The sequence below is a fragment of the Haemaphysalis longicornis genome, unplaced genomic scaffold, assembly GCF_048455015.1.
Source record: "Haemaphysalis longicornis isolate Haplotype H1 unplaced genomic scaffold, Haemaphysalis longicornis Haplotype H1 scaffold_16, whole genome shotgun sequence".
Lineage (NCBI taxonomy): Eukaryota > Metazoa > Arthropoda > Arachnida > Ixodida > Ixodidae > Haemaphysalis > Haemaphysalis longicornis.
In genome coordinates this window covers 19955465-19964778 of record NW_027526266.1, presented here as the reverse complement: position 1 = coordinate 19964778, position 9314 = coordinate 19955465, and positions in this window count along the sequence as shown.

Below are 9314 nucleotides of genomic sequence, written 5' to 3'. Positions count from 1 at the left end.
TGCCAAATCAACTGGAGTCTGGGCGATTGGGTTCCTGATCGACACCGGACTTCGGGGAAACGAATAACAACTATCCTTACTAGGAGTTTTGGCACCATTCTTAGCAAGAAGGGGTTTGCACTATACTGTCAAGGCTTACGTGACTAGAATCGCGGAGGAAAAAAGGTAAGCGCGCGACGTTCTCCTACTTGTGGATAGTGAACGGAATTTTCACGTTTTTAATGTCGCAGCTATTCTGCTGCGTTTCCAGTAGAAAGCGGATAATTTTATTCTTCAAGTGGACTGAGATATTAATTACTAGCAGGAGCACTCATCCCGAAACCATTATCATTAAGACCGAATAGATACTACTTAGCCAAGTCTACATTATATTTGAAAATAAAAAAAAGTTAAAAGAATGGTGGAACATTGGAAATTACAGCAGAAGCCGGTACAATCCGTAGGCGGTAGAGTAAGTCTACCTCTGCTTTTTACGGGCTGGGATACGGGACACACGATTTAGGGATGAATATAATTTTGCATGTTCTTGTCCGTTGTGATACCATTAGGATTACAATACCCTTTTGAATAACAAAAAACTAAGGGTCGTACCTTTTTCCAGGTCGCAAGAAAAACGTTTCATTTCCATTTATTAATTCAATTCACCAGCATGCGAACTAAAGTCATCAGTGCGTAAGGTGAGGTTCAGTGGGAGAACATATATTTTCCGCTTTCCTACAAGATAAATATTTCGTGTTCTCTTTTTTTCACAATCTAGCCTCCAGATTTAGTGTTAAATATGATCCACCACCTTTCCTCTAATGCGTCTTAGAATTAAGCTTTGATTATAAAAAAATATATTTCGGTACAAGCAACACGAGTGTTTTCAATGTACCTTGAATACATTTAAAGACAGAAAATTGCGCGGGTTGAGTCGTTACGATCAGACAATTATATTTTAAGAGTCCTTTATTTTCACTGGGCTCTTGCCGGCGTAGTGTCCAAAGTAGACTTTACAGTGTTGAGTTTTTAGTACTGTAATCATAGTCGCCTTCAATTGTATAGCACAAACCAGGCTGATTACCCACACGACCGCAGAAACACCCTTCCGGGCATTGGTATTTGTTGCTTTCATCACACTGAAAAGAAAATACAAAAATAACCAATAAATGGATATGTAAAACTGGACCCCGAACAATGAACACCATTGCACAAGAACATAAACGGTTCTAAAATGTCACTTTCTAAGGCGCAACAAAAATTCATCAATATCCGACATTGAAGAAAATATGCCGATTGTATATAAGAGATATTTTCCTTCAAAAAATTAGGCTTACCCTCCGTAGGAATGCGATCAACATAACGTCATGTATTCATGGAGGGAAATGCGGTACAAAGACGAAGAGAAGCACTGGGCCTATAGTTTTTCTGGGGAAATGGAAACTTGTTCACCGAAAAACGCATATATGTATACAGAAAAGCACCGTTACCAGCCTCACAAAAAGAATAAGGTACAAACCAACAAAGAAAAAATCAAGCCAAACAATGAAGCCTCTGGCCTTTTGTATCTTGGCCATTTCTGATAGTCCAAAACAATGAAAAAGATGTGGTTGCTCCCTCTTCCATAGGTAAAACACAAAAGTGAAGTGTGCCCTCACAGGAGCCATTGAATTTTTATTGTGTATCGATATGAACTAGCACATCCTATTTATATTTCGTCGGTATGGCACTCTTATACGCATCAACGTTAGACACCGAATTGCACGCATCCGAGCATTGCGTAAATCCGACTGAAACCACAGGACTTTGCAAACCGTCCGTGCGAACGAAACCAAACGGGTTTTCAGTGAACCGTTTTGCTGAAGACCCGGCCCGCTGCAGCGAAACGAACAGCGGACCGTGCCAGGAGCACAACATTCGTAATTCGGCGTCTATCTTACTCCGTGGTCGTTTTCTCCACAGGCCATAAAAGTGGTCAGTGAAAGTGCTTTCAAGTCTTTTAAAGACGATAGTCTTTCTTGGGGCTCTTAAACCCAGAAATTTTTGTCTGTCTGTCTGTCTGTCTGTCTGTCTGTCTGTCTGTCTGTCTGTCTGTCTGTGTGTCCGTCCGTCTGTCTGTCTGTCTGTCTGTCTGCCTGTTTTTCTCTGACTCGATTCAGCCACCCGGCCAAAGTCAAATTGATATTGCGCAAAAGTGTTATATAAATACTCGCAGCCACATGTAAATGTCTACGCCCGGTTTATATGTTCATACTTGTCAACCTTGTTGAACAAGAACAAGACATTACGCCAATATAACACAGGAAATTAGTACACAAGAGATATTTACAGTGTTCATTTATTAGAAAATTTATGCATGCCTGATTTTTCGATAGCAAATGATATTCTACATCTACTAAGAAAAACCGCTGCCTCCTGGCGGCATATCAAAAATCACGCGGCAACAGCAACGAAAGGTTCCACTAGTTAGGTTCTACGTTCTGCATGGAACGCACGTGAAGCACGGAAACGCGGCTCTATAAGCCTTCTAGTCGGACGCCTCCATTCAGACGCGTCTGCGCTGTACTGCAGCGCTGGCATCGAGGAACCCGGCCTGTAGCAGTGGATCGCGATAAATTCAGAACGCCTTGCGCAAATACTTTAGTGTGTTTACCTTGGAATGAGCGCTACGGTACAGAAACAGCATGAGAGGTGAGAAGGAAAGCAAAGGGGGGCATTTCCTTGGCAAATGTCTACAAAGACTATCGTCTTTTGACGCATTTGCAACCAAAAGAGAAGATACGCGGCCATTTTATTTTTGTAAAAAAATATGAACTACGTGTATTAATCCTGTTGCCCAAGGACGGAGAAAACCTGTCGGGGGCGCGTTCTACGCGCCGGCCGTCGCCGTGGGCCGGGTGTGGGCGTGAAGTGCCCGCTCCCGCCCCACCCCTTTCGCCCCCCCGCCCTCCAGTAGCCGTCAGTCGGTGGCATTCCAATCGAGCGAACTCTGAAGCGGTCGGTACCACCGCGGACTTCGCTCCTTGTTGCAGCAAGCTCGCCTCTGCGATTCACCGTTGCCTTCGAGGCTTGTCGTCTCACGGACGCAGCATTACTCCATCCAACAGTGTTCGTAGTGTGTTGTGTGCGACCGAATCTACCACAGTGGTTCTAGTCTTCTCAATTCTTTCCTCACCTTTTTATTCTTTACTTTTCTCTTTCATATCATACTTCCCCTAGTATTCCCGCCTCCGGACTGTGTTTAATGCAGGTTAGGTCCCATGAGAGCTCAATAACATCCCCAGTTCTTTTCTTTTCCTTCTTTTTTTAAAAAGAAATCGCTTCCCCCTGTTTGCTTTTTTCTCCTTATTTTACCCTGGTTGCTTTCCCCGTGTTCGCGCATGCGCTCTTTCGGTATATATTCTGTGTATAGTAAAACAATTCAGTTAACATAAAGCCCTAGTCATGAGTAGTCTTGGTTGACCCGTCTCTACCGCTCTATTTTAGCATGTTTTACAAGCCTCTACCTCCCTCCCCCTTAGGATGCGTCAGCTGATCGCCTGCGCGATCTGTTGAGGTGCTCTTTACAACTGCTTGCCTTTCTAACGAATGAAACTTCTATCTGGACAAAGCTACCAAGAAATGCTTCTAGATGGAAATCGTATTGGTTACTGTCATCATTATCATCATCGTCACCAGGCAATCTACGCCCACGGCAGGGCAAAGGCCTCTCCCATTATTATCCAATTATGCCGATCGAGTGCTCAGTGCGACCAATTCATCCCCGCAAACTTCTTGATCTCATCTGCCAATTTAACTCTCTGCCGCCCCCTGCAACGCTTGCTTTCTCTACGGATCCACTCTATTAACCTTAATGACCAATGGTTATTATGCCTTCGCATTACTTGCCCTCCCACGTCTGTTTCTTCTTAATTTCTATTGACATGTCCTAAACACTCGTTTGGTCCCTAACTGACTCCGCTCTCTTCTTGTCTCTTAACGTTGCACCTATCCTCTTCCATTCCATTGCTCGCTGAGTCATCCTCAATTTAAGTTGAACCCTCTTAGTGAGCCCACAAGTTTCGGCCCCGTAGGTGAGTACCGGTAAGATGCAGCTATAACACACTTTTTTCTTCAGGCACAATGGTAAGCTGCAATAAATTATCTGGAAATGCGTGCCGTATGCAGTCTACCCCATTCTTATTCTTCTAATAATATTTGCCTGATGGTTGGGATCCTTGGGTAACAAATTAGCCTACGTAGAAATATTCGCTTATCATTTCCACTGACTCGCAACCTATCTTAATGAGCAGTGCTGTCCTGAGGTTATTGATGATTACTTTAGTTTTCTGCATAATACTTTAATGCCCATGGCTTTACTCTGTTCGTTCATTTTGGAAACATGTTTTGCACTGCGTCACCCTGGTTAGTTAGCAAGGCAACGACAGATGCCAACCTGAGGTTACTTAAGTATTCTCCGTTAAGCATTACTCCCACCTGTTCCCAATCCAATGTTCTGAATGCTTCTAGTAAAAATGCGGTCAGTAATTTTGGAGAGATTGTCTCCTTGTCTGACGCCCTTCCTTAAAGGTATTTTACTGTTTTCCTTATGGATGATCATGGTAGCTGCAGACACATTGTAAATATCCTCTAGTATTCTAACGTAATGTTCGTCTACACCCTTGTTGCGTAATGCCTGAATGACTACTGAAGTTTCGACTGAATGGAATGCTTTCACGTAATCTATGAAAGCTATATCTAGGGGTTCAATATACTCCGCGCACTTCTGTAACACCTGATTGTTCAAGTGAATATGGTCCATTGTTGAATAGCTTTTACGAAACCCTGCTTGTTCTTTAAATTGACTGATATCTGAGGTAGCAGAAATTTTGTTAGCCATTACCTTGGTAAGTATCTTGTAGCCGACTGACAGTAAGCTGATCGGCCTGTAATTTTCCAAGTCCTTCATGCCACCTTTCTTATGGATTAGGATGATGTTTGCGTTTTCTAAGATTCAGGTTCACTCGCGGCCATTAGGCATTGCGTATACAGGTTTGCCAGATTTTAGAGTGCAATTTCCCCGTCACCATTTAAGAGGTGTGCAGTTATCTGATACTCACTAGGTGCTTTGCCTGCGTTCATTTCTTTCAAAGACATCCTTACTTGTTATTTCGTTAGAGGTTTGATGTCTTTCTTCTCCGTGCCACTTTCTAGTTCGGCATTATCCTAAATGTCTTGGCTACTGTACAAATCTCTATAGAACTTCTCGGCTACTCTATTTCATGCCTATTCACTGACATTGCCTTGCTTGTCTTTAGGTGCACTCAACTGATTTTTCCCTAAGCCAAGACGCCTCTTCACTGCTTTTAGGCTGCCTCTGTTCCTTAGAGCATTTTCGGTCTTCTTCATATTGTACTTCTGTATGTCAGATGCGTTGCGCTTTTTGAATAACTTTAAAAGCTCCACTAGTTCCATTCTGTAAGCTGGGGTGGATATTGTCATGGCTTGTCGTTTCCTACTTAGATGTTTTGTCTCCTGGGAAAGTTTACCAGTTTCTTGTATAGCCATCGTGCCGCCAACTTCTACTGCACACTCCGTGATAATGCGTGTAAGATAGTCGCGGGCTTCCTGCGTCGTAAACTCTGCTTTCTCGGTAAGAGCTGACAATCGGTTCTGCAGTGTGATCCTGAATGTTTGTACTTTACGTCCCACTTTTAGCTCATTAATCGGCTTCTTTCGTACTAGTTTTCTACGTTCCCTCCTCAAATATAGCGTAGCTCGATATCTTACCATACAGTGGTCACTACACCTTACCCTTCCGTGCGCTTCCACATCCTGCACGACGCCAGGGTTACCGCCTAATATTTAGTCTATTTCATTTTAATTCGGCCCATTCGGGCATCCGCCACGTCCACGTCCGGCTCTTCCATTCGCAGAATAAGGTACTCACCATGCGTAGGTTATTCCGCTCTGCGAATTCGACTCGTAGGTCCCCCCTGCTATTTCTACAGCACAGGTCGTAGTTCCGAACTGGCGTGTCTCGAGCCTGATTCTTGCCTACTTTATCATTGAAATCTCCCATAACTACGGTGTACTGCGTTTTTACTTTAACTATTGGCGATCCCGTATCTTCATAGAAAAGTTCAACTACTTGGTCGTCGTGGTTAGATGTGGGCGCGTACGCCTGTACCACCTTGACTTTGTACCTCCTATTGAGCCTAATTACAAGATCTGCTGCCCTTTCGTTAATGCTATAGTGTTTTACTGTACGTTACTGTTAAAGTAATGCTGCTGTACTTTATGTTATACAAACATGGTTTCTGAGATTGGGTAAATGCCTGTCTTCGAGACCCCTGCAGCATGTGTGTCACGTGTTTTTTTCTCTTATTTTAATTGTTTTAGCTGGTGGCCCTTGCATTAGCTAAGATTCAATAAGCATGAAATACCCAAGCCTAATTTTACTCTGTTATGTGCATCAAAGAACTCACTAAAGAGATTTTTCCGTTTTCTAGGTAAGCTTAGAAGATTGGGAATTGGTTGTTTGCTGAGGTACATCACACAATATATATTATAATGTTGCTAGGTTGCAATGAGTCGCAATTATTCTTTTTATTAGAAGTTTTTAGGCACAAGGTAACGCTGACCTATAAGCAGTATAATTATCAGGTTTGTCATTAAACCATTAATGAATTCTTCAGTACTATTTAATTGAAATAAAGTGTGTTTTCGCGACTCGCGGATTTTACGTAATACTCTTTTTTGGCCTATATTACTTTCCTCTCCCGGTCGCAAAGCCGGTCTGCTACTGCACGTGCTGAGTGACAACTAATGTTTGCAGGAAAGATGTTGCTCCCAGCTTTTGTGCTCACGACCAGTTTCTTGAACTCCTGCTTTATTTTCTGTCGTTTTATGAGCTCTCGACTTTCTGGCGTAGCTCCCGATGTTGTGTCGGGCTTGCGTCACTTTTTGTTTTGGTATAGCCGCTGGACAGGCAGTTGACGGATACTACGATCGGTGCTTCAACAACTCGTGTTTGTGTCTGGCGACTCAAATTTCCCTGGGACTAAAGCCCTGCACCACCACTCTACCGTGCCGATACACGCGCGCGTCCCACGGGGAAAGAGCCCAAGGGCGGAGAAATCTTAACAAACGAAAGCGTAGTGGCGATCTCGATACGCACGCTGCTCCTACCAGAGAGACATGATTGCAGACTATCCAGCTTTCTGCGCGCAGAAGTGCAGTACAGTAGAATCTCGTGCATTCGGATCCGGTTAATTTGGAAATTCTAATTCGCCACTCCCACACCCTCCCTTCAAAAATTTACGTAGCCTTATGGCAACAAACATTCGCTAATTCGACATGAAACAGCTCGAGCACCGCTTAGTACTGGATGCTAGTCAAGGTGAAGTACGCCGGCACAAGTTGGGACGAACTGCGTTCACCACAATGGGGTTGTGCGGCCCTAGGCTTCTGAAAGCCCGGAACACAGCCCGGAGCCCGCAGCACAAAATGAGTAACATGATATGCAGGGTTTCAAGCTGGGCTAGTTGGAAAGACGTACTTGATGAAACCAGCCCGAGCATAAACACAGACGAAGGAAGTCAAACACAAGGACAGCCGCGAACGATATTGCATTCGCTGGCCCGCTTCCTTCCGAAGTGAACCTTGCTGACAATATTGCAATAGATGACGGCGTTGTCGTCGCCATGCAGTTGACCGATGCCGAGGTAACGAGCGCTCTCCTTGGTGTGGCGGATGAGGCGTCCGACATAAAGGAACCGGCCGATGTTGTACGCCTGGTGCGCCGTACAACAAAAAAAGCGTCGGACGCGCCCGTCGTTCAGAGGAGTTTTGCCATGATGTTCTAGGCAATACGCTTGTGCTATAAAAAAATGTGCCATTCCCGCAAACTATTGCAATCCGTTCAGCAGTCTGGAAAAAAACAACCAAGCATCACGGACTTCCTCGCAAGTATAAGGTATGCAATAAAAGTACTTACACGTGCATTTATTGTTATTTATTCTATAATTCGACACTCGGATATTTCGGACACTTTTTTCACTTCATCGAGATCCAAATTGACCAGGTTTCAATGTATTTTGCTGGGTTCGTCGACGTAATCGCCAACGGATATGTTGCCATGCATTGTTATCCCGCCTCGTCCGCGGTCAGTTGGCTAGAGTCGCGAACCGGTGATGTATCACGTGGTACAAATTCTGTGGTCCGAGTCAGTGACTTCAGCTGCCGTGCGAACCATCTTTCAGCAGGCAACAGACGCGTGATTTGGTGCTCCTTTTGAGTCCATTAAGTGCGCCTAATTTGTTTATTTGATGCGATTGCTGCACCTTTTACCCGCTAGTATACATGTACACATATACCCTGCCGTCGTAACTGGTTCGGAGTGAAATGTTTCGTGGAAAACCATTTATTTTGCGAAAATGTAACACAGACGTTCCGCTCGTTTTCAATGCGGCGGCGGGCCGGTCGTGTCAGCTGAGCAGGCTACACTTCTCGCGTCGGATTGCATGCACCCGCTCAAGCAACCTTTTCCTCAGGGTGTGGGAGAGCAACGCTCTCTTTTATATGCTCCTCGCGAAGTGTTCGTTCATCAGTCGCACTAAAGAAGCACGATAATTATGTTCGGAAAGTTAGACCACCCTACCGTGCGATATCTGATGTACTTCGCGTCGATCGCGGCGGCTCGCTCTAAAGAAAGCCTATAAATCGGTATTTTGTAGCGCACAGCATTTTTCTGCAACTACTTTAGGGCTCTTTTATTCGGTAAGTTATCATTTAAACACATGAAAGCGCGTGTAAATTAAGTAAAACTAAGATTTATTTCGCTTCCAATTGATAACATTTGGAAGGGCTGCTTGGGTCGTCTGCTTCGTACTACCGAGACTCGGTGGGAACGAGGGGCGCTGCATGTGTGCGAAACAGAAGCGCAGGCGTTCTATTGCTCAGGACTCAATTGTTCGACTGCAGAACAAAAAGTAGCATCTACAGTATTATTACTTTTTCCAATCGCTCCAGAGAACATAAAATGAGGACAGTAGTTGAACGTCTCATTTGTATCACCAGTTTTGAAAATCCCTAGAACATTGTAAGATACCATAGACTTCAAAAATAAACCTATGTTTAACGCTAAATTCTAGATATGATTCAAAACCGAACCGATAATGTTAATGACACATTTTAGCGCGCCGATTTCAGTGCAACGAACAGTATAAGCGTTTTTGTGTTCGGGAATGAAAATGTTGCCCGAATTTTTCGGCCGTCAACTGGCTCAAGATATTTGCCCGTGGAATTGGAAGGAATTGCATTTTTCTAGATTTGTAGATTGCTTGTAGGTATTA